The sequence below is a fragment of the Chelonia mydas genome, chromosome 4, assembly GCF_015237465.2.
Source record: "Chelonia mydas isolate rCheMyd1 chromosome 4, rCheMyd1.pri.v2, whole genome shotgun sequence".
Lineage (NCBI taxonomy): Eukaryota > Metazoa > Chordata > Testudines > Cheloniidae > Chelonia > Chelonia mydas.
The window spans coordinates 61,705,989-61,733,783 of record NC_057852.1 but is presented as its reverse complement, the minus strand read 5'-3'; the positions used below and the strand labels follow the sequence as shown (position 1 = coordinate 61,733,783).

Sequence of the window (27,795 nt, the reverse complement as noted above, 5' to 3'; positions counted from 1 at the left end):
ACATCCAGTTGACTTCAATGGGATATCCAGGTGCTTATCACCTCTTGGGATCTGGCTTAATATGAAGTCTTAGAGAAGAGTAGCAGCCATGCTTTTTGTTTCTCTAATGGTAACTTTTGTCCACTTGTAAAGAGTAAAATACTGAATGCAGCTTGAGTTGAACAAGTGGATCTTCATTAAACCCTGTGCACTTCTCTCCATGTGGCTGATTTTGCTTCCAGCCTAACTCCCCATGTTTCCTTTTCCACTGGTGTCCCCTCAGTAATAGTCCCTCCAGGGAATATGGGCCCTCTGACTCCATTTCTGCTGATTGTGATACAGTAGCCAACGGAAGATGTCAGTCAAGAGGAATAGGCAATGCTTTGTTTAACCCATGTCTTTTAATTGAAAAAAATTTAAAAAAATCAAGTGATAATATAAAAGTCAATGAAAAAATTTGCAGAGTCCTATTAAAAAACCAACCCTATTTTATAAATGAGTGTCAGTACCCAGATACAATATGACATGAGATTTATTCCTTTACAATGATGCAAAACAATAAGTCTTGTTGACATAAATGGACAGATGGGTTTCTTCAAGATGTTGTCTAGCTGAAAAGTAGCATCTGCAAAAGGTCACTCTGGCTTTTTCATTCTATAAGTTTGGAAATAGACAGGTAAAATGTTAGCTTGGCAAATTGATAACTACTGCCTAAGGGTGCAATAAGTAGTTTGTGTTCTATTTTAAGATAGATTTAAAAAAAACAAATCAAAACAGCCTGATATCCATTTGCATCTAGACCATTTCTTTCCTGGCAGAGCTCTAGTTATTCCAAAAGTAGAGAGAGCATATGGGTTTTAGAAAGCCAGAAATCCTTGCATGGTATTTTGTCAAAACTAAGGGCTAAATATGAGTCATTCTGGCCTCTGATATGAGAAATAAACTCCTAGTCCCATATACTCATTTGAGAACAGTATCACCGAAGGCATTGGCAACAAGGAAAATTATGTGTTTAATAGAACTAGCTGAAAAATCAGCTCCCAAAAATGGTTGTGCTACACATATCCTTTTTCAGATAACAGTGATTAAGATTTACATCTTTATTTAAACACTTCAACACTGACTTCTTTGGAATAATAACCTTGTTACATCAGTTGCTGAGTGGAATGCTTTGGTTTTAAAGGCTGATGCAAAAGGGAGTGGAACACAAATTCTAGAAGCTATCCTTGTCTTGTGAAGCCTGATTTCTAGAATGGCTGGTTGAGCAGCTACAGTGCCCTTTGGCATTAATGGCAGCTGTAGTTGCTCAGCACTTCCAAAAATCAAGCTTCAGTTTTCAGTGAGGACACTGCCTGGCCCTTCTTTGTGCATATGCATATAAATACAACCATATTCTATGAACAACCACCTTGTACAGAGGAGCAAACAGGTGCAAATTTAACACTTTTGCCCACAGACTTTAGACATTTTTAAAATAGGCATGTGAATATTTGCAGTTCTAAAGTTATGAATTTGTACCCACAAGTGGAGGGCAGGGTCTGAAAATCATTTACCTACGGGAGGTCTGCAAGGTCATTCTGTTAGGGACTGTGATATTCTCTCAAATTTTGAAACAATATCAGTAAGACTAACATGATTATGATTCAACATCATTTTGCAGTAAGCTGTACATTCCTACATGCAGTGTAATTAAGAGGTAGACTGATTTTCAGCTACAGGTGGTTCAAAGAAGGAAAGTGGAATACCATTTTTGAATATGCAATTCTAATTCTGGGGTGGGGGCTATTAGTCTCAAAACCAGAAGCAAATTGCATTCTAGCTCGTTGGGCATGATCATTGGTCTCAGGACAACAGCATTTCTCCAGTTTTTTATGGATTGGGCAATGCTGTCTGTTCTTGGCAATTTTCTCTGTGGTTTCCCTACTGCTGTACAGCATGTTGAACTTTCACTTGAAGGGATCAGTGAGGCTGCCTCTTATTTCCCTGAAGTAAAGACCTGCCAGTAATCATGACTTATCCCACCACATGTACTGAATACCACAATTCTCATTCCTTTTCTGTTGCTGGTTTTATAGATTCATAGATACTAAGGTCAGAAGGGACCATTATGATCTAATCTGACCTCCTGCACAATGCAGGCCACAATCTCACCCACCCACTCCTGCAAAAAACCTCACCTATGTCTGAGCTATTGAAGTCCTCAAATCATGGTTTAAAGACTTCAAGGAGCAGAGAATCCTCCAGCAAGTGAGCTGTGCCCCATGCTATAGAGGAAGGCAAAAAACCTCCAGGGCCTCTTCCAGTCTGCCCTGGATGAAAATTCCTTCCTGACCCCAAATATGGCAATCAGCTAAACCCTGAGCATATGGGCAAGATTCACCAGCCAGATACTACAGAATTCTTTCCTGGGTAACTCAGATCCCACCCCATCTAACATCCCATCACAGGCCATTGGGCCTATTTACCATGAATATTTAAAGATCATTTAATTACCAAAATCATGTTATCCCATCATACCATCTCCTCCATAAACTCATTGAGTTTAATCTTAAAGCCAGATAGATCTTTTGCCCCCACTGCTTCCCTTGGAAGGCTATTCCAAAACTTCACTCCTCTGATGGTTAGAAACCTTTGTCTAATTTCAAGTCTAAACTTCCTGGTGGCCAGTTTATATCCATTTGCTCTTGTGTCCACATTGGTACTGAGCTTAAAGAATTCCTCTCCCTCTCCAGTATTTATCCCTCTGATATATCTATAGAGGGAGCAATCATATCTCCCCTCAACCTTCTTTTAGTTAGGCTAAACAAGCCAAGCTCCTTGAATCTCCTTTCATAAGACAAGTTTTCCATTCCTTGGATCATCCTAGTAGCCCTTCTCTGTACCTGTTCATTTGAATTCATCCTTTTTAAAAATGGGAGACCAGAACTGCACACAGTATTCCAGGTGAGGTCTCACCAGTGCCTTGTATAACGGTACTAACACTGTCTTATCCCTACTGGAAATCTCTCCTGATGCATCCCAAGACCGCATTAGCTTTTTTCATGGCCATATCACATTGGCGGCTCATAGTCATCCTATGATCAACCAATACTCCAAGGTCCTTCTCCTCTTATTTCTAATTGATGCGTCCCCAGCTTATAACTAAAATTCTTATTAATCCCTAAATGCATGACCTTACACTTCTCACTATTAAATTTCATCCTATTACTATTAGTCCAGTTTACAAGGTCATCCAGATCCTCCTGTATGATATCCCTGTCCTTCTCTAAACTGGCAATACCTCCCAACTTTGTATCATCTGGGAACTTTATTAGCACTCCCACTTTTTGTGCCAAGGTCAGTAATAAAAAGATTAAATAAGATTGGTCCCAAAACTGATCCTTGAGGAACTCCACTAGTAACCTCCCTCCAGCCTGACAGTTCACCTTTCAGTAGGGCCCGTTGTAGTCTCCCCGTTAACCAATTCCTTATCCACCTTTCAATGTTCATATTGATCCCCATCTTTTCCAATTTAACTAATAATTCCCCGTGTGGCATGGTATCAAACGCCTTACTGAAATCTAGATAAATTAGATCCACTGTGTTTTTTGTCTAAAAATCTGTTACTTTCTCAAAGAAGGAGATCAGGTTGGTTTAGCATGATCTACCTTTTGTAAAACCACGTTGTATTTTGTCCCATTTACCATTGACCTCAATGTCCTTACTACCTTCTCCTTCAAAATTTTTTCCAAGACCTTGCATACTACAGATGTCAAGCTAACAGGCCTGTAGTTACGCGGATCACCTTTTTTCCCTTTCTTAAAAATAGGAACTATGTTAGCAATTCTCCAATCATATGGTACAATGCCTGAGTTTACAGATTCATTAAAACTTCTAAGGGGCTTGCAATTTTGGGTGCTAATTCCTTTAATATTCTTGGATGAAGATTATCTGGGCCCCCCGATTTAGTCCCATTAAGCTGTTTGAGTTTCGCTTCTATCTCAGATATGGTAATATCTACCTCCATATCCTCATTCCCATTTGTCATGCTACCATTATCCCAAAGAGCCTCTTTAGCCTTATTAAATACTGAGGCAAAGTATTTTAGATATTGGGCCATGCCTAGATTATCCTTAACCTCCACTCCATCCTCAGTGTTTAGTGGTCCCACTTCTTTCTTTGTTTTCTTCTTATTTATATGGCTATAGAACTTTTTACTATTGGTTTTAATTCCCTTTGCAAGGTCCAACTCTACTTGACTTTTAGCCTGTCTCACTTTATCCCTACATGTTCTGACCTCGAGGTAGCTCTCCATGCTGATCCTTCCCATCTTCCACTCCCTGTATGCTTTCTGTTTTTCTTAATCACCTCTGAGATGCTTGCTCAACAACTCCTGCCTATGAATTTTTTCCCCCTTTCCTGGGATGCAGGCTTCTGATAGCTTCTGCAGATTTGAAGTAATCCCAGGCCTCCTATCTTTAGATCCATAAGTTCTTCAGTCCAACCCACTTCCCTAACCAATTTCCTTAATTTTTGAAAGTCAGCCCTTTTGAAATCAAAAACCCTAGTTGCAGATTTTTGTTAATCCTTCTGTTCAGTTTGATCTGAATTAGCTCATGATCACTTGAGCCAAGATTATCCCCTACAACCATTTCTATGAGGTCCTCACTACTCACCAAAACCAAATCTAAAATGGCATCCCCTCTAGTTGGTTCAGCAAATACTTGATGAAGGAATCCATCAGCTATTGCATCCAGGAAAATCTGAGCCCTATTACTACTAGCACTCGTCCTCCAGTCTATATCTGGGAAGTTAAAGTCTCCCATGATCACGCAGTTTCCATTAGTATTTACTTTATTAAAAACATTAAAAGGGCTCTATCCATATCCAAATTAGATCCTGGCGATCTATAGCACACCCCAAGCACTATCCCAAGGGAGGCTCTAATAGTTTTCTTCCCCAATGTAATTTTTGCCCAGATGGACTCCGTCTTATCCATTCCATCACTTCTTTACATTCTACCTCATCATTCATATACAATGCTACTCCACCACCTTTACTTTTATTTTGGTCTTTCCTAAATGGCACATACCCTTCAATACCTGTAGTCCAGTCATGACTACTATTCCACCATGTTTGTTATCCCTATAATATCTGGTTTCACTTCCTGCACCAGTAGCTCTAGTTCCTCCATTTTGTTACCTAGGCTCCTCGCATTGGTGTACAAACATCTTAATTTTTGCTGTTTGGCCTTGCTCACATTCTGTACCCTATTAGGCATGGTCATTCTACAGCCAGTATAATCTATTAGACTGGTATCCACACTGCCCTTCCTCCTTATATACATTCTCCTACCCTCAGCTGTATCCTCTTACTTTGTTTTCTTCCCTCTCAATGCTAAAATCCGGCATGGATATTACCTGGACATCTCCCCCAGATTCCTAGTTTAAAGCTCTCTTAATCAGTTGTGCCAGCCTCCATCCTAGAAGTTTATTTCCTTCCCTACTCAGATGAAGTCCATCCTGAGAGAACTGTCCTCTGTCCATGAATGCCTCCCAGTGGCCATACATCCCAAAGCCCTCCTTATAGCACCACTGCCTAAGCCATCTGTTGATAGTCATAATCTTGTCACACCTTTGTTGCCCTTCTCTAGGAACAGGCAGAATCCCACTAAAGTTTACCTGAGCCTTGATTTCCTTAAGTGTCTTCCCCAGCCTAGCATAGTCTCCCTTAATACTTTCCAGTGAGAATCTAGCTATATCGTTTGTTCCCACATGAAGGATAATTTGGGGATTCTTTCCTGCTCCCTTTAGGATCCTTTTCAACCTCAGGTCTACATCCTGTATCTTAACACCTGGAAGACAGCACACCCTTCTATTCTTTAGACAGGCCTGTAACCAGAGCTGATTCATTCTTCTCAATAAAGAGTCCCTGATCACAAAGACCTGCCTTTTCCTGGTGACGGTGCTATTCTCCAGTCTATCCTGTTCCCTCTGGCTGCAAGTTCTTTCCATTCCTATTCTCCCTTGTAATCTTCTTCAACTCATCCTGTATCCTCCTGTGGCTCATATTTGGTGTTGTCTCCATTGACTCTTCCCCTTTTCCAATAGGACTAGCTGCTCTCTTCTTCCTTGCCCTTCCACCTTCAGCAACTACCTGCTGAGCCCCTTCTTCATTTTCCAACTCTGCAAACCTGTTCTTGAGCTCTATTTCTCCTTCACTAGCCCATCTTTTCCTCTGCCTGGTTTTTTTGTTTCCCCTGGAGGACAATCCTGATTATGGCAGTGCTGATCACTGCCATATCAGAAATCAAAAGCAACACTAATTACTGTGGCTTGATTCTAAACTGTGGCTTTGTTTTGTGGTTTGTAAAGAAACTTTCAAAGGCAGGAAATCTACAAAGATCCCCATCCTAGACAGATGTACAATCACAGCCACAGATACAGTATCTGCATATACTAGTTTTATGTGAATAAACTAGTGTATTCTTCCCTTTACAGTGAAATATACAATGAAAGATAATACCGCTCCTTGTGAAAAATCATAGATATTGATACCAAAACTATCTTTGAAAAAAGTAAATGTAAGGAATAAATTTTAGCTGAATATTGTGAAACGTATGAGTTGCAAACAGAAGCTCAGTACCAGTGAGCTCTAAATTACTATTCTAATGTACAAATTTTCTGACAGTGAGTGGCTATTGGTGAATAGACAGGGTATTGTAGGTATTGCAGCTGCTAGCAGCTGCACAGGGATTTCAGTTTCTATCCAAGTTAATCATCATTTTATGATGTTTGGCAAGCAACAGGATTCACAGTATATGGCATATCCAGTTTGCCTGGGGGATTTGGTAGCTAATGACATCCGGTAAAAATCACTGAGGATTTAGTAGCAGGATATTTGTTTGAGTTTAGAACAAACAAAGATATAGGCTTTTTTCCCCCCCAAGAAACCAGGTTTTTATTGCTGTTTCTGTTGCATAGACAACCTTCTCTTGGAATGCACTCAAATGACTATAGCTCAGATACAGGACTTCATTCTGCATCTACCAAAAATATCATGGTTGCAATAAGCCTGAATATGCACAGAAGTCTAATGTGGCTTTGCCTACCAATAAATTAATAATCTTGTTTTGAAAATTCTAGTTGCCAGCAGTTATCCACATCACATGATCCCTTCCAGGTAGTTCTTGAGCTTGGTCAAAGCCAAAATCTGAGTATTTTCTGTACATATGAAAATCTTGTGCCTTTTCACATTAAGCATAAAGAGAAATCTCATTTTCATAGGTTTATATCTCAGACCTATATAGAAGTAGAAGAAAGGGTGTTAAATGTGGCTTTTAAATTCAACTACCCCACCCTCATTCTCCAAAAAAAATATGAAGTTGCAGTTTGTGCAAATGCTGTTTACAATATATACACTTGGCTGCTGGTTTATTTAAATGAGAAAATTACTGCAGGTTAACTATGCACTTGCTATTTGGCGAATGATGATTGTTGTAGCTTTATTAACTGCAATCACTATCTTACTGTCATTAGCATAATTTAAGTTTAACTGTAATTTCATGAGTTGAAGTCTCAATCTAGGAACAAATATGAATTGACGTTTATGCAGAGTAGTATAAAACAATGAACCTGATTAATGTTACACTAATCTTTTACACTGGTGTAATCCACTGGTTTCAATTGAGTTGTTCCTGATTTACACATGAGAGGGAGAGAGCTGAATTAGGCCCATAATATTCACAAGCCATGAATCATACCATACCTGTGGAACAAATTTAAAACCTTTCAGTTGCACAATTCTTGGCTTATTCAAGCTGTATAGAACATGACATTTGACAATGCCCTTCATATGGAATCAAGTAAGGTTGAGACAAATGAAGGATGTCTTACAGAGATAGAAAGGTAAGTTAAAATATAGAAGAGAAGTCCTCCTTAAATTTATCATAATTAAATGCTCCAGTCAGAATGTTTGGACAGTGTGGATTTTGTGTAATAAAGGGAATATGTAATATACTGGCCTGATGAATGTGGTCAGGACTTTTCAGTGGTTGACTGCAGTGATCATTCAGGGTATGTCTACACTGCAGTTAAACACTTGTGGCTGGCCCATGTCAACTGACTCTGGTTATGGGACTGTTCAATTGCAATGTAGACTTTCAGGCATGGGCTGGAGTCTGGGCTCTGGGACCCTCCTCACAGTCCATAGCTGACAGCTCTTTCAGTTAAAGAAGGTCTCCTGTGGCTCAAATGGCTGAAGTTTGTGCTTTTGACGCTGAAAAACCTGGGTTCAGTCCCTGCTCTTAACAGTAGTGTTGGTATAGGCAACTATGGTTTGTTACACAAGCTCTAAAACTCATATCTGCTGCCTAGTATCAAACTGACAGTGTTCAAATGGGTTTGAAATTAACCACATCTAGATCAGCCATCTCCGCTTACAGCTTTTGGCTTATTGGCTTCATAGAAGGTACATTTTAGTACTTCAAGTAGGAGCTGTTTCATCCTGTTAAATGATATTTAGTGTGTGCTCTAGTACCAGAAGCTTCCATTTTCCAAGATGAATGAAAAGCTGTAGTACATCTGATAGGCTGGGTAGATGTGGATGGAATGGTTTCAAGATACTCCAGTTCCCTTAATGTTTACTTTCTTTGCATGCTAGTTACTAGCTCACTAATACTGCAATGCATGCAAAATCTTTTAATGTGTGCAGTGTGCAGGCAGTGACCACACAAGACTTTACAGGAGGAAAACCTGACCCAGTAGCAAGGAGATACAAGACAAGCAGGGGCCTTCCTCATGCTGCAGCCCTCATCTGCCTTCACAGCTGCAGAGTACTAAAAGGTCCTCTTTATGCACCTGATCCACCACTGGGGTCTTGTGAAGTTTGGACCACGGTCAGGAGCCTCGCCTCAGACCTGTTCACCAAGGGGGACCCTACCAGGAGTAGGGAAGCTCCGGACGATGTAGCTCAGTCTTTAGCCCACGCAAGCCTCTCCACCATGAGAAGGTTGCGGTCCATCAGAGAGGACCCTGGAAAATATGGACCATTTGCCATACCTTAGCAGCAACATCTCCCAAACTGCCAGCCTTGACAAACTGAATACAGGATCAGCTGTGACAGCACATCCTTTGGAAGACTACTGAAATGAGTCTTCAATGATAGGGATCTGCAAACAGGTACCAAAATTTTGGTTTACAAGGCAGTTGTCATCCCCACCCTTCTCTATAGGTGTGAGAGACCTGGGTAACCTATAGATGACATCAAGTGGCTGGAGTGGTTTCAACAGAGCTGCCTTAGGAGGATTCTCAGGATCAGTTGGGAAGACTGACACACTAACATGAGCGTTTTCTCTGCAGCTAACATCGGCAGTATAGAAGTGTAGGTCATGAAACAAACTCTGCAGGGCTGGCCACTGTGTACATATGCCTGACTTGCCTCCCGAAGTAAGTACTCTTCTCAGTTAAGTCAGGGACGAAGGGCTCATGGAGGGCAGCAGAAGCGCTTCAACGACATACTGGAAGTACACCTTAAAAAGGGGGGCATCAACTCAACAAACCAGGAGGACTTGGCACAGAACAGAATACACCATACACCAAGCCACAACTAACTTTGAGGAGAACAGACATACTCATGAGACAGAAGTGACAAAAGAGGAAAGAAAGGGCACAACAGTCCAGCCAACAACTAAAGACTTGTCTACACTGGCACTTTACAGCGCTGCAACTTTCTTGCTCAGAGCTGTGAAAAAATACCCTCCTGAGCACTCCCAGCGCTGGGTGCTGCACTCCCAGCGCTGGGGTGTTTTTTTAGCTCTCCCAGCACTTTGCCGTGACTACACAAGCCATGTTAAAGCACTGCCATGGCAACGCTTTAACATTGCCAGTGAAGACATGCCCTATGTCTCCTCCAAGATTAGACCAGTCACTTCTGTGGGAAAGTCTGCAGAGCATGAATTGGGCTCCTCAGCCACTTAATAACCCACCAGTGAACCACCTTGGCAGACATCATCCTCTCATCGAGGGCTAGTCGAAGAAGAATACTGCAATATACTAAGCAATCTAGCTATTTCTAATACAGCAGACATCTCATCATTCCCAGTATTCTACACAACCTTTGTGTTTGTTTCTCTGATCATATGCAGCATTAGGATACCATCTGTATCAGTTACCATTTCCACATGATGCAATATCTGTCATGTTATTCTGGAAGATCTCAGGAGCACTGTTAAGGGGGTATTAATGCAGTGCTAACCTACTAGTATGATAAACTGGTGTAGAGAAATATGTCAAAATCCACTCTGACCCCAGTGTCTAGGTCTGGCAAAGCTGCACTTGATGCAGTATATCAGGAGCTGCAGGCCAATTTAGCCTCAGTGTAAATTAAAGCAGCATGAGGCTGCTCTAATTTAGACCAACTGGCTCTCATAGGTTCCAAGTCTGGAAGGGACCATTGTGACCAACTAGTCTGACTTCCTGTATAACACACACCAGTGCTTTCTTTGTAAACAAAGATGCTGGGGCTCAAACAAAACAGCATCTTCTGCACAGCATGATATCACACACCCCCCATGCATGTTAGGTGCCCCCTTGCATGTAAGTGTAGAATTGCATGCCTTTCTAAACACCACAGACAGATAGCAGGGCTGCATCCTGGCACAAACTGAGCCCTGACAGAACGCATAGAACTTCTCAAAAATAATTTCCAGGGCATATTTCTTAGACAAACATTCAATCTTGATTTAAAAATTCAGTGATTGAGAATTCACTAGGACCCTTGGTGAATTGTTTCAATGCTTAGTTATTCTCACTGTCAAACTTGCACCTTTTTTCCCCAGTTTGAATTTGTTGCTTCAGCTTCCAGCCATTGGTTTGTGTTATATATTAGATACTTGTTCCCCGTGTGGATACTTTTACACTGTCATCAAGAAGCCTAAACCTTCTTTGTTAGGCTCAAGGAGCTTAACATATTTAGCTAATAAAAAGGCATGTTTTCTAATCATTTATTCAGTCTTGTGGCTCTTCTCTGAATCCTCTTCAGTTTTCATGAACACTGTATGAAAGTCTCAAAACTCAAAGCCTGAAATTCCAGGGTTTCACATTCTATTTTGAATTCTATAAATGGTTCTATAAACTCAAAAGTGACTTGTGTAATTTTTTTCTAAATATGGACCATTTCAAAATATCCCAAGCTCACTGCTAGCTAATCTCCATACAGGCACAGGAAGAACCTGAACTGAGCTAAACAAAAGGATGGTCAGAGACTATCAGGGTTGGAAGGGACCTCAGGAGGTCATCTAGTCCAACCCCCTGCTCAAAGCAGGGCCAATCCTCAATTTTTGCCCCACATCCCTAAATGGCCCCCTCAAGGATGGAACTCACAACCCTGGGTCTAGCAGGCCAATGCTCAAACCACTGAGCTATCCCTCCCCCCACTTAAGTCATATTTGGGCCCAATACAGCAAGCCTTTGTGGATGTGAAGTAAAGGTTCTCATCTGAGGTAGTTCCATTGACTTCAGTGGACTCCAATGGGACTACTTGGGTGAGTACAATTATTCACATCAGTAAGGATTTGCAGGTTTAATTCCTCATTTAGCAACACAGATGGCTGTTCATTATCTCTGCTGTCTGCATCCAAAGCATTCTCTTGCATCAATTGTAATTGACAAGAGAAGGCTGATGTACATTAATGAAAGTTTGCCATTGCCAAAAACAGTTTAAAGTCTTGATTAAATTTATTCAGGTGGAACTTCTGCTCATAACAAAGCTTTTGCTAGAAGCAATGATGATGCTGTTTGTGTATTGATAGATTACTGATTAGCAGGAAGCTTTCTTCATAGAATCTTCCTTTAAAAAATCTTAAATGTTTGATTAGACTTAGTCAACGTAATAATGGATCTTTTATCATCATGGCTTTCTAAAAAGAGTTGCTATAAAAGAAAAAGAACACATACCAAAAAACCCAGTCACCTTTTTGTGTATGTAGAAATAAACTGAGAACATGAAACTGCTACAAAACAGGGCAATGAATGACTATTACCTTTCCCCATGGATCCTCCTTTAAGTAGGGTCATTGGGGGGCAGGGATGATGTAGCTCAGAAGACTCTGGTAGCATGATCTCACTGGAGTCATGATTCCAGGAAATAGGGGAGGAAATAGGATGGGGCTGGTGAGAAGGGGTACTAGGCCTCCATAAACCTAGATGTTGCTTCTTGAGGATCCCACAGGGTTGGGGAGTTTTGAGGGTAGATGCTGCTGCTTCTGTTTCCTTGGGAGCAAACCCTGCCTACTCCATCGGAAGACTAGGAAAAAACCACAGGAAGGGAATCCACAAGGAATTTGTTGCCCTTAGCTGTCTGTCATGGTTTTATCATGGGAGGGGTGAATCCAACCCCTTTTTAGAGCTGATCAGAAGCAGGAAATACCAAAAATCATCTAATGGGATTTCCAGTACAATCTTGCAGACTCAACAGGTTTGCATCTTAAAGATATGCATTTTAATATTTATGGAGCCAAACCTCAAAAGGTTTTGGTATGTCCTAGGGACTGCATAGCATAGTTGAATGCTGAGAATGTCAGAAAATAGGTAACTTTCTAGTATCTGACATTTTCCCTTTTTTTGATTCATTGATATTTCCATGTTTCTTTTATTCTGAAAACACACATGAGAAAGAGGCATGAAATGGAAACCAAAACACTAACTGAAATAAATCCTAGCTTCTTATACTTCAGGAAACAAAGGATTGAACAACAATTTCTGAATGCCAGAGGTTGGTTTATAGTATTGACACTCCAGTGTGAGATAAGGAACATCACATATGTATATAAAATTCCTCACACTTCAAACATTGTTAATGAGATTCAACTCCTTTTTAGCTTACCTAAAATTATGTGGAGCAGCAAGCATTAAAATGCATTAAAAGCATTATAACATAATCCTATGGTTTTTGCATGGCATTGCAACAAGGCTGTTTAGGTAGAAATATGAACAATGCAGGAAGCTACTTTATTTTACTTATCTTATTCTTATACTGATGTCTTGACTTTTCTATCCTTCCAATTATATTTGTCTAATAACTAAAGCCTACAAAATTTGTGTGCTTCAGCAGTCTCATCTTTTTAATTAACTCTAAGTAGCCTCCTGAATAATGAGCATGTTTATGATGCAAAGTGCTCCTGTCACAAACTAATCCTAGGCTACAATCCCAAACCAATATATTTTACACAAGTACACTTACGGGACTGTATGAATTGGATGTGTGTTGTGCATGTGTATATATAATCTTCCTTCTCTCAAGTGCTTACATGCTTTTAAAGGCTTAGGGTTTTTGTAGTTGTCATTGGCACGTATAGGTTTTATTTTTAAAGATAATCAGTGACTTAATCTAAAAGCAACATCTTTGTGCCTTTTGTGTGAGCTTCTAATATAAAAGCTATAAATATAGACTGGAAGATAAGAAAAGAACTTAAAACTTTCAAAAGAAGCAAAATAAGAGCCAAAATAAAATAAGCATAAGTTAAAAATATTTAACAATTATATTCATTTAGTAGGAATTAATAAACCAGTCCACAAAAATATAGAACCATACCTTTTCAGGGTCAGACTATTTCCACAATGCAGGGGGTGGGGAATTGCAGAAATAACTTACTTAAAAACAATCCTAACAAAAATGTTTACTAAAGCAATTGGAGTCCCAACACTAGTATCAGGTGATCTGGGGTATGATTGTTTGTCCTGCTCTAAAAACCTCTTGACTTCACTGGACTGCTTATGTGTTGTCTAATCCCTTATAATTAGGATGTTACTGGGGATTCTCTTTAATTATCTAATTCAAACCCCAGCTTTTGCATGATCTTGTCAAATTACATTGGTATGCTGTGGTTAATATAATACTTGCCCCTGAATAGATAATCCCTATTCATAAAGTAGTTGCTTATCTTGAGAGCAACAAAATTTGACCAAAATATTCTTACTGTGAATGAAGAAATGACTGAAGTAGCCAACACAGGGCACTTACACTGTCTCATCATTGGTAAGGAATAGGTTGAGGTGTGTAGTGGCAGATCCTGACTCCACCCCTAAACAGGGCCGTAACTAGGGCATGGCAAACAAGGCAGCCACCTGGGGCACAAAGCCACAGGTATGAAAAAATGGGGCAGAGAAATGAAGGAAACAAATGTAGGGGGCAAAATATGCTTGCTTGCCCCAGGTGCTAAAATGCCTTACAGCTCTAAGCTTAAATATTACCAATTAACTACCAATATTTTCATGAACAGAGGCTTGTGCAGAGATTTAAATTTAACCCCTTTGAGGGGGAGGGCACATTCTGTGTCCCCTTCCCTCCCCCCAGTCCTGGCTATGGCAGGAGCTCACTCCCCACCACCACAGCCCCAGGGCTGGAAGAGTTCTGTGCCCCCAACAGTTACTGGGGAGGGACGGACATACCCACCCCTGCTTGCCCTCCCTTGTGCACACCCCTGTGAACTACTAAAGACAAGAGATAATGCTTTTCACTATCTGATATTAGTGGAGCACAACATTGGTATTCAGCATCTAAGAATTTTCAAACAAGTGGCCACTAAAATCAGGTGCATATTGAAAGGGAGAGAGATTGTGATCTGAATAATGGTATCTCCTGAGCCAACAGGACTAGAACAATCAGCCATTCATGAATCCATTGCAAAGCTCTGGTTCCCATTATTTATCCTTGAGGGTAAACAAGATATCACACCTTTTGAAATGGCCATCAGTCCCGCTAACCAGGCAAAGTAGCCCCTCTCAAACCATTTATCAGAGAGGCTGAGATATTTTCAGCAATCCATGCATTTAGTAGCCAAAGTCCAATCCTGAGAGAGCCGATGGTTAAACTCGGCTCATCTTTCTGTAAAGTGGATTTATGAATGCCTCCTTGTGCAGTGCTACTGTGCCTCTGTCTGTACTCCATGGTTCAACAAATGCGCTTATAACACCAACAGACCCCCATTGTTGGTGGGCGGGATCAAACCTGGGACCCCTGGAGCTAAAAACATGAGCCTCTACTGCATGAGCTAAAAGCTCCCCAGCTGTTGCTTCCCTTGGATAAAGGCTCATGTCCCTCACCTTGATTAGAAGAATGTCTAGGAAGAAGTTTGCTTTTTTGCTATGAAATAATCTGCCTAAACAGGCCTCCTTGCTTTCTCGTTAAGCTGATGAGTCTCATGGCTACAGGTGAAATTACCACACAGTTCTTTCTAAGCAAGCCTACATTATTCTAAAGATAAGCATTAGAGAGACAATGTATTAAAAACAATAAAAGAATCCTCATGCATGCTAATAAGTTTACCAGAGTCCACTGCAGTCCTAACATGGATTCTGGCAGCCCAAATTCTTCCAGCCCTACTCAAAGGAGTCCATTTCTAATGCAGGCTTTTATCCAAAAGTCTTTTTGCCAGAAACCAACAAAGAATGCAGTTTGAAGCCACACACACCCCCAGCATGGAGATATGCATATACAATTTCAAAGAGTGATAATGGAGAAAGTTCTTTAGCATTTCCCCCCCACCCCCATTAAAGAAGGGATATGCAATGCTACAATAACCCACAAACATATCCCAAAGTATTAACCCTAATTCAGTAAGGTTTAGCTTAATTCAATAAAATGCCTTAATTACATGAGGTTTGCTCAGATATCAGTTTGTCACTTCTCTCTCATAGCTTTCTCCAGGGAGCTGATACAAATGTTTTGATGAAGAAAAACTTGGTAAGAGTTGCTGTCCTGTTTGTTTAGCAGTCTCCTGAAAATTAAAAGTTATGTGTAAAAAAGTCTGCCAGACAGCAGATGGTTTTGCCTTTAGGAAAACCTTTTGCTCTTTTCCCTTGGAAAACAATGCATGGTGACATGTATGCTAATAGAATCAAAAGACATTACAATTATAAGAAAGCTGATCTCTTTCAGTAGTCCCCTCTAGCAATGATATAGTGCTCAAGAAAGAGTGCTATGAATTCAAAAGTGATATGGATGCATATCATGGGGCTGATACACCCCATGGCGGGGGGGGAAGAGAGATGCATCACAGTCCCATGGTCGAGTCAGACAGGCTGCCCCACATCTCAGGGCTGCATGGCTTTAGTCCTTAATAGGACCTTGCACTCAGGCCAGTGCAGGCTAGAGGCCAGAGTCCATAATACAGCCCTTGCCCTCAGGGCAGTGCAACCTAGAAGCCCGCATCAGTAACACAGCCCTCACTCTCAGGGCAGTATGACCTACCAGACAGAGTCCACAATACTAGTGAGCAGGGCCATCACCTCAGGGTGGGTGGTGGCCAGGATAGGGGGACCCAGACCCACCCTCTCCACCAGGTATCAACCCAGGGCCCTATTTCCCACCACCAGCTTGGTGGGGCTCCAACTGAAACACACCAAGCCTTGGTCCAGTTCTGTAACCATTTCCCCACAAAACTTCCCTGCATCACTTCCTATCCAAGCCTCTGGGGTTCTCCAGTCTCCATGATGTCCCAAGCTGGTGTGTCAGGGTCCATCTCTGACTGTCTGGTCTTGGTATGCAGGCAATCCTCCCTCAGAAGCTAGCAACACACCTCCTTCCCCACCAGCAGTCAGCCCAGACTGAGCTGCTCTGCTGGCTTTTATATCCTGCTTCCAGCTGGAGCATGCCCAGCAGAGCCGGGGGGGCGTGGCCTCCTTGGCTAAGAGAGAAGAGTAACCCCTGCTGTACCAGACCGTCACAATGCACATTTTGAAACTCAAGTAAATGGCTGAAAACCTGTTTCTGAAAATTGAATGAAATTAAAATTGCAGGAGTCCAATTGCCATCCTGAAATGTGGATGTATTAGAACAGTGGTGGCCAACCTGAGCCTGAGAGGGAGCCAGAATTTACCAGTGGACATTGCCAAAGAGCCACACTAATATGTTAGCAGCTCCCGCATCAGCTCCCCCCCTCCCCCGTGCTTCCCACCCACCAGCAGCCCCGCCGATCTGCCCCTCCCTCTCCCTCCCCGCACCTCCTGATCAGCTGTTTCGTAGTGTGCAGGAGGCTCTGGGGGGGAGGAGCGAGGGCACTGCAGGCTCGGGGAGGGGGCGGGAAGGGATGGAGTGGGGGCAGGGCCTGTGGCACCCCCTGGCATATTGGAAAATTGATGCCTGTAGCTCCAGCCCCAGAGTTGGTGCCTATACAAGGAGCCGCATATTAACTTCTGAAGAGCCGCATGTGGCTCCAGAGCCACAAGTTGGCCACCCCGTACTAGAAAATCTATTTATAGAATATGCAACCTGATGTCATTGATAAAATATTTCTCTTTCCTCCTGCAAATTTCAACACTCTCATCTGAAAAGAATTTACATGAGATGGTAGAGCAATTAAGACTCTAAAATCTACCAATGATATAAACCAATCTGTCAGACTTCTTTTTGTTGAGTACACTCTTATCTTACCCTCTTGTCTGCAACTACGCTTGTTTTAAAACTTGATCATACTGTAAGTCTTTTTATCCCAAAAGGCCTTATTCCACTGTAGCTTAAAACTGAACTGAGCAGAGTTAAGAGTCTTACAAGCACCATCGCAGTCCTAGGCCCTTTGTATGGTAGTTTTCAAAAGATTTTTTAAAAGACAGACTGAAAAAAATACAAAATAAATAAAACAAAACAAACAAAACAAAACAAAAAAAATACAAAATATAGGACTGGATGTTAACTTAGTCTAATAACAATTGCATTGAAGGTGTACATGAAAGCCATACTTGTGAAAAGACTTTTAAAAATATTTGTTGCCTTATCGCAAACCTGGTTGAAAAACAAAGTTAGCCAATTTTACTTTAGGTGCGGAACTTTTCCTATAGCTCTGCTTCAGAATCTCGATCAATTAAACTATACCCTTTTCCTTCTTTTCTCTTAATTTGCCACTTGTCTTTCTATTTCTTCCATCCTAATTGCGTTTTTCCCTCCTTTTACTCTGTTATCTTCACCTTATTTGCTTCTCTTTGACTTTCCTTTTTACCTTTATATTCTCATCTACTTTTCCCCAAACCAGCTCTCCTTTCTTCAGTTCTCTTTTTCATTTTCTCCTAATGGTTTAATGTCCCCATAGCATTCTTTCTTACTTTTCAGAGCTCGTCTACACTTGAAACACTGTAGCACTTCAGTGTAGACACTACCTACACCAACGGGATGGGTTCTCCCATTTGTGCAGGTAGTCCGCTTCCCCAAGATGCAGTAGCGAGGTCAATGGAAGAACTCTTCCATCACCCTGTGTCTATCTACATCAGGAGTTATGTCAGTTTAACTACATCACTCAGGTGTGGATTCTTTATACCCCTGAGTGACATAGCTGGGTTAACCTACCTAACTTTTTAGTGTACACCCAGGCCATAGTCTGGTTGCCTACTTCCCATTACTTTTTCTTAATTAGCACTCATTTATCTATCTAGGCACTTGTATTCGCCTCCTCCCCATCATTGTTTTATCTCCACAGTGGCACCTCCCAAGTATTTAAAAGCATGTTTGGTCTGTCAGCACTTAAGGTAGCTCTTCTCTATGGTTTGACAGATGAGCTCCTAAAAAGCAGAACCATAGAGATAGAGGACCAACAAGTGAAATTCAGTGGTGATGTAAGGCATAACTTAAGTTACATATAAAGTACAATTTCTTCAAAAGAAGATATAGACTGGTTTAAGTGTCAAAGTAGGATATCCTGCACTGATTTGGCAGATGGTGTAAATGAGAGGAACTTACTTGATGGACCGCTTTGAAATGAGGAAAAGCAACTGAGAGGAAGGTTCATCCTATAGTACAAGGGTGTCTGCTTTATCTTGTCTCATCTTCATCATTGTTTTCATCACTGCGGAATATGGCTCACAGCCTTCCATGGGATTTGCATCCACTTATTCCATCACACCTTGATCCTGATCACATGAAGGAGAGTATATTGAGCTAACCTGAGCCTTTACTGAATGAGATGGTTTTAGGTTTAGTCAGGAAACATACATCTGTCCATTTCACGTGGAATCAGATTTAAGTTATTTATCAGACTGTTGTCAGAAATGGCTAAACAGCAAGTGAACATATTTTTGGCCAAAAATGTGTTCAAAATCTGGCAACAAGACTTTTTAAAAACTGGTTCTTATCTAAATTCATACTAAGCTTCATCAGTAAAAATGTCTTGACTTTTAAAGCTGCTGTATATTCAGAGATCCCACAGACTTCAATGGGAGCTGGGGAGTGCACTGCATTTTTGAAAAACAGGCCAGGCATATTTGTTTAGGTGCCTAAATATGGATTTAGCTGAGTGTCTTCAGACACACAAGTTCAAAAACATTGGCCTAATTCCTTGCCTGAGCAAGTTGTGCTGTACTCTAAATCTTCTGTAAGTCCTGAGACAAATAACACTGTTTTAACTGGAAAGAGTTTTTAGCTTTCATCTTTCCGTAGAGGAAACCTTTCTGCCCCAATTATGGAAACAAATCTTCAACAGAACTTTTTTTTTAAAATCAGGAAATTCTCCTGGGGAAGTTGCAGGCAAGGCAGAACTAGCTTTTCCAGAAGAGCTGACAGTTGTTGACATTTTAATATGGTGGAATCTAGCAAGTCTGCAAGCCTATTTTTAGGGGGTATAAATTTAGCTATTTAACTCTTCTTTCTGTGACTGAACCTGGGACATAAAAATGATTAACATGATGACAAAGCACTGCCTGACCTTTTGCTGGAGAGACATAAACTTAGATGATGAATAGTGTGTAAATTGGGAAAGCTGTAGAATTCTTTCACATCATATTTCTTGTGGTACCTTGCCTAAATATTTTTGCTCTGACAACTTCTGTGCTTACCATAATACTGGATACTACAAAAGAAAACCTGTGTTATCCTTCAGCTGGATGGGTCTTCAGCCCTCCTGATGTAGCAAAACTGGCAAAGAAAATATTAATAGTTGGTGGTGGTGCACGATAGTGGGGACTATGCTGCTATTAACATCCATCCCGTCATAAAATAATAGGTTATACATAGACAGATTCCGCAAACCTTCACAACAGGTAGGTTGTAACGTAGGTTGTCCCATGATCGATCACAAGAGACTATGACAAGGCACACTGGAATAACATATTAACTCATGACTTAGTATATCAAAGTAAATGAAGATGATAGTTTGTGTCACCAGTGTGACAAACTGACTGTGATCTGTCAAACTAATATATTTCATAATAACTGAGGGAGAATCAAGAGATGAGGTTTTTTTAGATTTAGAAAAAACTCCACCCAATCAGACTGAGCTACCTTCCCCAAAAATGATGGGTCAGTCCATCAGAAGTGAAACAAGTTGATGGCATAGTCTCAGAACATGCATTGAAATGCTATGCTTCAGGCTTAGATATAGGGAAATTCCCAGTGAGATGTAAATGACTTAGCTTAAAGGATTAGAAAAATCTGATTTTAGGGAGAAAAGTGGTCTCCTCTAATATGGTAATGAATCCTAACAGCTAGAACTTGAAAACAGGATGTATGGAGGGGAGGTGGATTCTCTCTGGAAAGCATGCAGTGTGAGCTCTCAAAAGAGACGCTAGAGATAGGACTTGCTCTTTGAGCATAGAAGATTTTTCTTTTCTGTTACAAAGTAAAGAATGCCTATCTAGGTTAGATTGTGGGGAGTACAAATTTATACATGTTAAGCAAATCCTCTTTTTGTTTTAAATCCATTTTTTATTTCAATATGTCTTGTAAGGAACTCTATATTTCTGTTGGTGTTTTCAAGCACTGTCTGTAAGTGACCATTTATCACATAGTCTAGCTTGCCTGGGTGGTACAATAACTGGCATGTCCCAGGGAACTGTCTGTGACTCCATTATAAAACTATCTGTAGTACTCCAGGAGTTCACATTTGTTACTGGCTTGGTGAAATCGAAATACAGAACATACCACCAATTTGAGGTGTCTACCCTGCTTTTGACTGACGGCCCTGAGGTAGGCACTCAAGGTCATGAGCCACTCGAGACAGCATGATAAAAGTGTGTTGCAAAAGGGTACGGCAGGTAACATTAGGAGAGATGTCAGCAGGACCAAGGAGGAGCAAGACTCGAAGAGTGGTTCAGTCACAGTTCTAAAAGATTTTTTGCTTATTCACTCATTAGAGATTTAGATTGAAATGTTTCATACTTATGTTCCATGCCTGAATAACCAGTACCGACAAGGAAGTGCATATACCCCAAATTTGGAAAGAAAAAGTATGGCAGGACCAAAGAATGGAGGTGTCGTTAGTGTGGAATGAACAGCGTGAGAAGCGGGACATTTGGTCTAGGAGAGCTATACACAAAAAATCTCTTTGTGTTGAAAACAGTAGCATGGTCTCAGTGGTTGTAGAGAGGCAGAGTGGCCTCCCACTGAGCCAGAGGGGGAGGGACCATTCTCTGAACCTAGGTGGACAGAGCCAGGCCATGCTCGCCCTTCCTACCGGAAGTCAGGAAGCAGGACTATAGTATAGTCCTAAGAAGTATAAATGGCAGGTCCTGGAGCTCAGTTGGGCAGCAGCTGCAGAAGGAGACAGACGCCTCCTGCCTGCTCCTGAGATGGGAGACTGCAGTGGACTCCAGCCGAGCTGACGACTGGCCAGAGCTGCTGGAACCACCCGCTGATCAAGGCACTGAGGAGTCGCTGGGACTGCCGCTGGCCTTCTACTGTTAAGGAAAAGTTAGTACATATGACTCCATTTTGATTTGGGGCCCACCGTTGTCTAAAAGCAAGCACATCATGCACCAAGAGGAGTGTTCCTTAGATACTGCATTCCTGTGAAAATCCTCCTCCTTGTCTCCAGCCTGCCTTGACTCCCGGTATGTGTTCTTTGTCAGCCCCTAAGCTCCCTATCTCCTGGCCTTTGATGTGAGGCCTCCCATCTTGATAATAAAAGTTACTGATGCATGGCTTTAGGACCATGCTGTGTAGTTAACATACTAGTTTAGCACAAGGAATGCACCAAGCAGGGGTAGGTGGTAGATAAGAAAAGGTTTTGTTTATTGGCTAAGGTTTCCGATGCACGAGGGCAACATGCTTTGCTAAAAAGTATATAACCTTTGTATAATCTGTATTCGGGGTCCCCTCCTGGCTAGCAGGGGGGCACCATGCTCGAGCGTAATAAACTTGGTGTTTTTTGGGAACTCTGCAGTCGTGGACTTTGTTTATGTGCCTCAGCCTAGATTTGAAGTGTGCGTGACCTATCAGGTATAATTCATAGCATTTGTGTGCGTGTCCTACCAAGTGTAATTCGTAGCATTTGTGTGCATGTCCTATCAGGTATAATTCGTAACACTACCCTGCCTAAATGGAGGATCCCCTCCCCCCCAGATGGGAAGGGAGGAAGTGGCCCAGGGGCAGACGACCTCAGTCTGGCTGCGCTGCTGCCGGAGACCCGGTCAGCATGTTGTGGCTGGATTCCCCGCTGACACAAGTGGCGGAAAATTCCACCACTGTTAGGGCCCTGCATCGAGGCTAGGGTGACCAGATATCACGATTTTATAGGGACAGTACTGATATTTGGGGTTTTGTCTTATATCGGCCCCCCACCCCTTCTCCCGATTTTTCACACTTGCTGTCTGGTCACCCTAATCGGGGCCTGGTGGAGTCAGATGAGCCCAAGCCTACCTACCCCCTACCACCCTACCAATGGGGTGGCAGCCTACCCTCTCTAGGCCAAGAGGCTTGCGTTTGTCGGCCATCTGCCAGAGCTAGGATGTCTGACCCTTGCGCTATTCTGCCCTGATTGAGGGCTGGACCTTACAGACTTGTGCTGCGCTGCCAGGATCAGGGCCAGGGCCCCTAACTGTTTGCCACCCCACCCTGATTGAGGACCTGGGATCAGGGATTCATTTGTGGCTCTATCCGGACTGCAGGCCAGAGCCATCGTCTGTGCAGTGCTCTGTTAATTCCCTGACTGTGGGCAACGCCTAGTGATGTAGTGAGGTGGAGTGGCCTCCCACTGACCCAGAGGGGGAGGGACCATCGCTAACCCACTACAGCGGTTCATGATGCACTAATCGTGGGTGATGAAGAGCAAGTATTACAATTTAAAAGGGAATTTTGATGGTTGGAATCCATCTATAGGCAACGTCGTTATTGCATTATAATGGCTACGCTCTAGCATAAAACTTCCAGTCACTGGAGAGAGAGAGAATCACTTACCTAAGTTAACCCAAGCAACATTCAAAGATATTTATTGTCTGGAATGCACATTTTAATAGAACAACAATAAAAGAGAACATTTCCTTGTAAGTGCACAATTTTTGGTGTGTATAAAAGACTCCTTTAAAACTTAAGGCAGTGAAGAAACAGGTCACTGAAATGTGGATAATGTTTCTCACGTTGGACAGACTACCCCATTCCCACAGAAAATATAACAAAAGTACAGGGTACAAGCTGCCAAAGTAATCCTGTTCTCTTCTTACATACAAGTGACATCATCTCTGCTTTTACTGTTAAGAGTCTAATTATTGCCCTTTTAAACTCATTTGTTTAGAGGATTAAATAACTCAACCATAAAAAAACACTCAGATTTAATCCTATCCTAGTTGTGTTCAGTTTGTTCTTTATTAAAATACCAGAGTGCAAGCTAAAAAAAGAAAAACAGATTGAAAGTTAGTGGTGTTATGCTATTTTACATATCTTTACCTTGGGGAAAAAGCAGATTCAGGTAATTTGTCATGTGAAATTATTGCTTTTAGTCTTCACCAATTTTCAGGCACGATGAATAGTTAACTACACAGAAAAAAATAAAAGTAACTGAAGTGAGAACAATGAAATTCAGTGATAGCCTTAGCTCAGAGGAACTCTTCTTCAAAAATACATGAAGGAGAACAAATTAATAAAAAATTTAAAAAAAAACTAGTCCCTTTTGTCTCTTCCAGCTGTCATAGTGGGCTGCAGAGTAGTCAGAGGAGAGCTGGGCAATGGCCTCTATGGACATGGGGCATCCTTGTCTTGTGTGATCCCCGCCGATATCCTGAGGCACCAGCCTAGCTTTACTAGAAAGACCTGACCAGCTGCTATGCTGCCCCTGGCTTCCAACCCAGCACAGCTGGGTGATTTGTGCAGTGAGAGTCAATGCTGTTTCAGGAAGCACTACATCTTCACAAGGTCTCCTGCAACTTGGTCTGCAGTTATGCACGGGTAACATGCTGCTTAGGGTAGGTCTACACTGCACAGTTAGCCTGGGAGATTGGGACCTGGGTCTGAGCACTTGGGTTAGCCTAGTATAGCTTGAGCATGGCCTTCCCATAGGAAAGCACTACTCATGTTTCTGGGTCCTCTGTTTCTGCACTCACCCATGTGTATCTGTGGTCATATCCCATGTGCAGCACATGTCTTTGTGCTGAGATGCTCTAGGATTCTTTCCTAGTCAACCATCAATTGCAGGAGAATTTCTCTGTCTCCCAGGAGGAATTGTGAGAAGGGCACTGGAGGACTATCAGCACGTGCACGATCTTGCTTGCATTCTCACTGCAAAGTGGGTAGATTCCAGTCTGAGCTAAAACTTTCCTTTAACCTATACCCCCAGCTGTGCAAGCACTAGCAAATATGCACGTGCTTGTGGGGTGGGAAGTTGGGCAAAAGCTCATGTAATGTGTATAGGAGCATTGGCATATCCCACTGACAGTATGTCTGCACAGTAGTTATATCTTCATCTCCATTAGGAAGCTAGCCTTTTGGATACACTGATGTAGGCATAGGTGGTAAATACCTTTTTTTAAATGTAGGTGTTGGTGGTAGAATAAAATACAGCCATCATGCTACTGCAACAGATTATTTCATTATAACAGGAAGCTCTAAATTCTGCCATTTGAACAGAAAATTACTACTTCCAAAACTCTAGTTCCAAACTAGAGAGGGAATTTCACAGGTTACTTTTGTCTTTAAAATATCACACACAATTTTGGCATTTGATTTACTGATGTTTCATGACTGTGTGTGTGTAACACAATCATAGGGTGAATTTACCTGTGGTACAAAGGACCAGCTCAAGGTCTGTTGCATTAATTAAGCTTTGTATAATCTTTGTGCTGGGGATTCTGCTCTTGAGTGGCTGTACATAGGGGCCTGCACAGTACCTGTGCATCATAGAAAGAGTCTCAGTACCTCCCCTGTATTGCCAGCATAGAAGGCCATAATGGAGACAGGCAAGGGGAGGAGACTACAGATCTGACTTTATTCAGATCCAGTGACCCCAATACCAGACAGAACTAATGGGGGGAGGGGAGGGGCGAGCGCTACAGTCACTGATCCAGCCGCGAGGATGAAATAACAGCCACCAAGGGGAAGGACAGGTAGAGAAAACTTTCCAGCCTTGAACCCTGGCCAGGAGTAGTGGCCTACTATCCCCTATTGCTCTGTACTCCACCATCAGAGAACCCAAATATTCAGGCTTCTTAGGGGTGGAATGGATTTCACCCTTAGTGGCTCACATACAAAGAAAACTGCTCTAAGTCTTCATGCTGAAATAAGGTATTCACTTGGATAGTTAGTATTTTTTTGGAAATGAAACCAGCAAAGCAGTATTGATATAATGGCAACCCAACCGATGCAGCACTTCACCTGTACCCCACTACTTACTTGGTATCTGAATTCAAACAGCAGAAAATATTGCATTAAAAAAAGCTTTGTGACAAACTACCAGGCTGACTCTAAGCAGTCATTTTAAAATATTTTAATCATTCCATGGCTCATGGTATAGCTTTAAGATCACCAAATCAGGGACCACTAGTGAGTGTGGTTGCACAGTCACTGTGTTAAAGGAATCATGCTAGACAGATCATTAAACTTTTTTTGACATATTGGCCTTGACATGGCATGGGTTTTACATGCCCTTGGTACAACGGTAATACTGAATGAGTAATTACACAGCTTGTGATATATTCTGGGATAAGGCACATTTATGATCAGTGACTGCATCTAATGCTTTGTTTAAAACACACAGAGAAACCAATGTGACATATTCTATCCCCCTCTGGATTCCATCTGCTGGAGGAAAACTAACCCTTTCCTTACCCCCAAAACGTAATGTACAAAACACTTCACATGGAAGGAAAAGTCTCTGTTGTAGATGTGTTGGCTACTGCATTTAGATTAGAATAAATATAAAGCAACTGAATGTCAGGATGTAATTCTGTTCTGATACATAATAAACTGTACATGATTTGCAGTCATCAGAATCCTGGAGTGGATTTCAAGCACAATAGTTTACAATGCTCCTGGTTTTATTTTATATAATCAGAATTGTAGGGACTTCGAGAGGTCTTCTAGTCCAGTCCCCTGCACTCAAGGCAGTACTAAGTATTATCTAGACCATTCCTGACAGGTATTTTTCTAACCTGCTCTTAAAAATCCCCATTGATAGAGATTCCACAATCTCCGTAGGCAAATTATTCCAGTGTTTAACTATCTGACAGTTAAAAAGTTTTTCCTAATGTCTATCCAAACCTCCCTTGCTGCAATTTAAGCCCATTGCCTCTTGTCTATCCCCAAAAGTTAAAGAGAACAATTTTTCTCCTTCCTCCTTGTAGCAACCTTTTATGTACTTGAAAACTCTTATCATGCTCCCCTCAGTCTTGTCTTCTCCAAACTAAATAAACCCAGTTTCTTCAATCTTTCCACAAAGGTCATGTTTTCTAGACCTTTAATAATTTTTGTTGCTCTTCTCTGGACTCTCTCCAATTCATCCACATCTTTCCTGAAATGTGCCATCCAGAACTGGACACAATACTCCAGTTGAGGCCTAATCAGCACAGAGTATAGCGGAAGAATTACTTTTGTCATGCTAATACTTCCCAGAATTATGTTTGCTTTTTTTTTTTTCAACAGTGTTACACTGTTGACTCATATTTACCTTGTGATTCACTATGACTCCTAGATCCCTTTCTGCAGTACTCCTTCCTAGGTGGTCATTTCCCATTTTGTATGACTACAAATGATTGTTCTTTCCTAAGGAGTACTTTGCATTTGTCCTTACTGAATTTCATCCTTTATCTTTCTGAGTACTGAAGTTAAACTGACTGGTCTGTAATTCCCCAGATTGTCCTTTTTTCCCTTTTTATAGATTGGCACTATGTCTGCCCTTTTCCAATCCTCTTGAATCTCTCTTCTTCCATGACTTTTCAAAGATAATTGTTAATGGTTCAGATATCTACTCAGTCAGCTCCTTGAGGATGTATTTCATCAGGCCATGGTGACCTGAAGAAATCTAACTTGTCTAAGTAATTTCTAACTTGTTCTTTCCCTATTTTAGCCTCTGATCCTACCTCATTTTCACTGGCATTCACTATGTTAGATGTCTAATTGCTATTAACCTTTTTGGTGAAAACTTAAACAAAAAAGTCATTTAACACTTCTGCCGTTTATATATTTTTCTGTTATTGTTTTCTGTCTTCCCGCCCCCACATTGAGTAAGAGGCCTACTCTGTCCTTGGTTTTCCTCTTGCTTCTCATGTATCTGTAGAATGTTTTCTTGTTACCCTTTATGTCTTTAGCTAGTTTAATCTTGTTTTGTGCTTTTGGCCTTTTTTTTTCCCTACGTACTTGTGGTGTTTGTGCATATTTAATGGACATAATAGCACTTTCCTATTTTACAGGGGTGTTGTGAGGTTCCGTATATTAGAGTTTGTGAGGCACTCAGCCATTACAGTAATGGGGGCCATTCTAAGTATTTAAGATAGAATCTGTGAAGTTGATAATATTTTGAACAAACCTTATTGAATAAGGATTAATACCCTTTGGGTACATTATATTAAAAATGCAATTGTGTATATGTTGTTGTGGCATTGTATGTACCTACTCTTGTCCTGAGAAGGAATGCTAATATACTTCCCCATTATC

General features: G+C 41.4%; 1 long non-coding RNA gene across 1 annotated transcript; it reads right to left on the bottom strand.

The window, feature by feature from the left end:
- Window positions 1-221: 221 nt before the first annotated feature.
- LOC122465463 lies at window positions 222-16,560 on the bottom strand. Its single transcript, XR_006290351.1, has 3 exons — window positions 16,359-16,560; window positions 15,611-15,733; window positions 222-633 (listed from the first exon to the last, which is right to left on the bottom strand). It is a non-coding gene; the product is annotated as an uncharacterized LOC122465463 (long non-coding RNA).
- Between the last annotated feature and the right edge of the window lie 11,235 nt (window positions 16,561-27,795).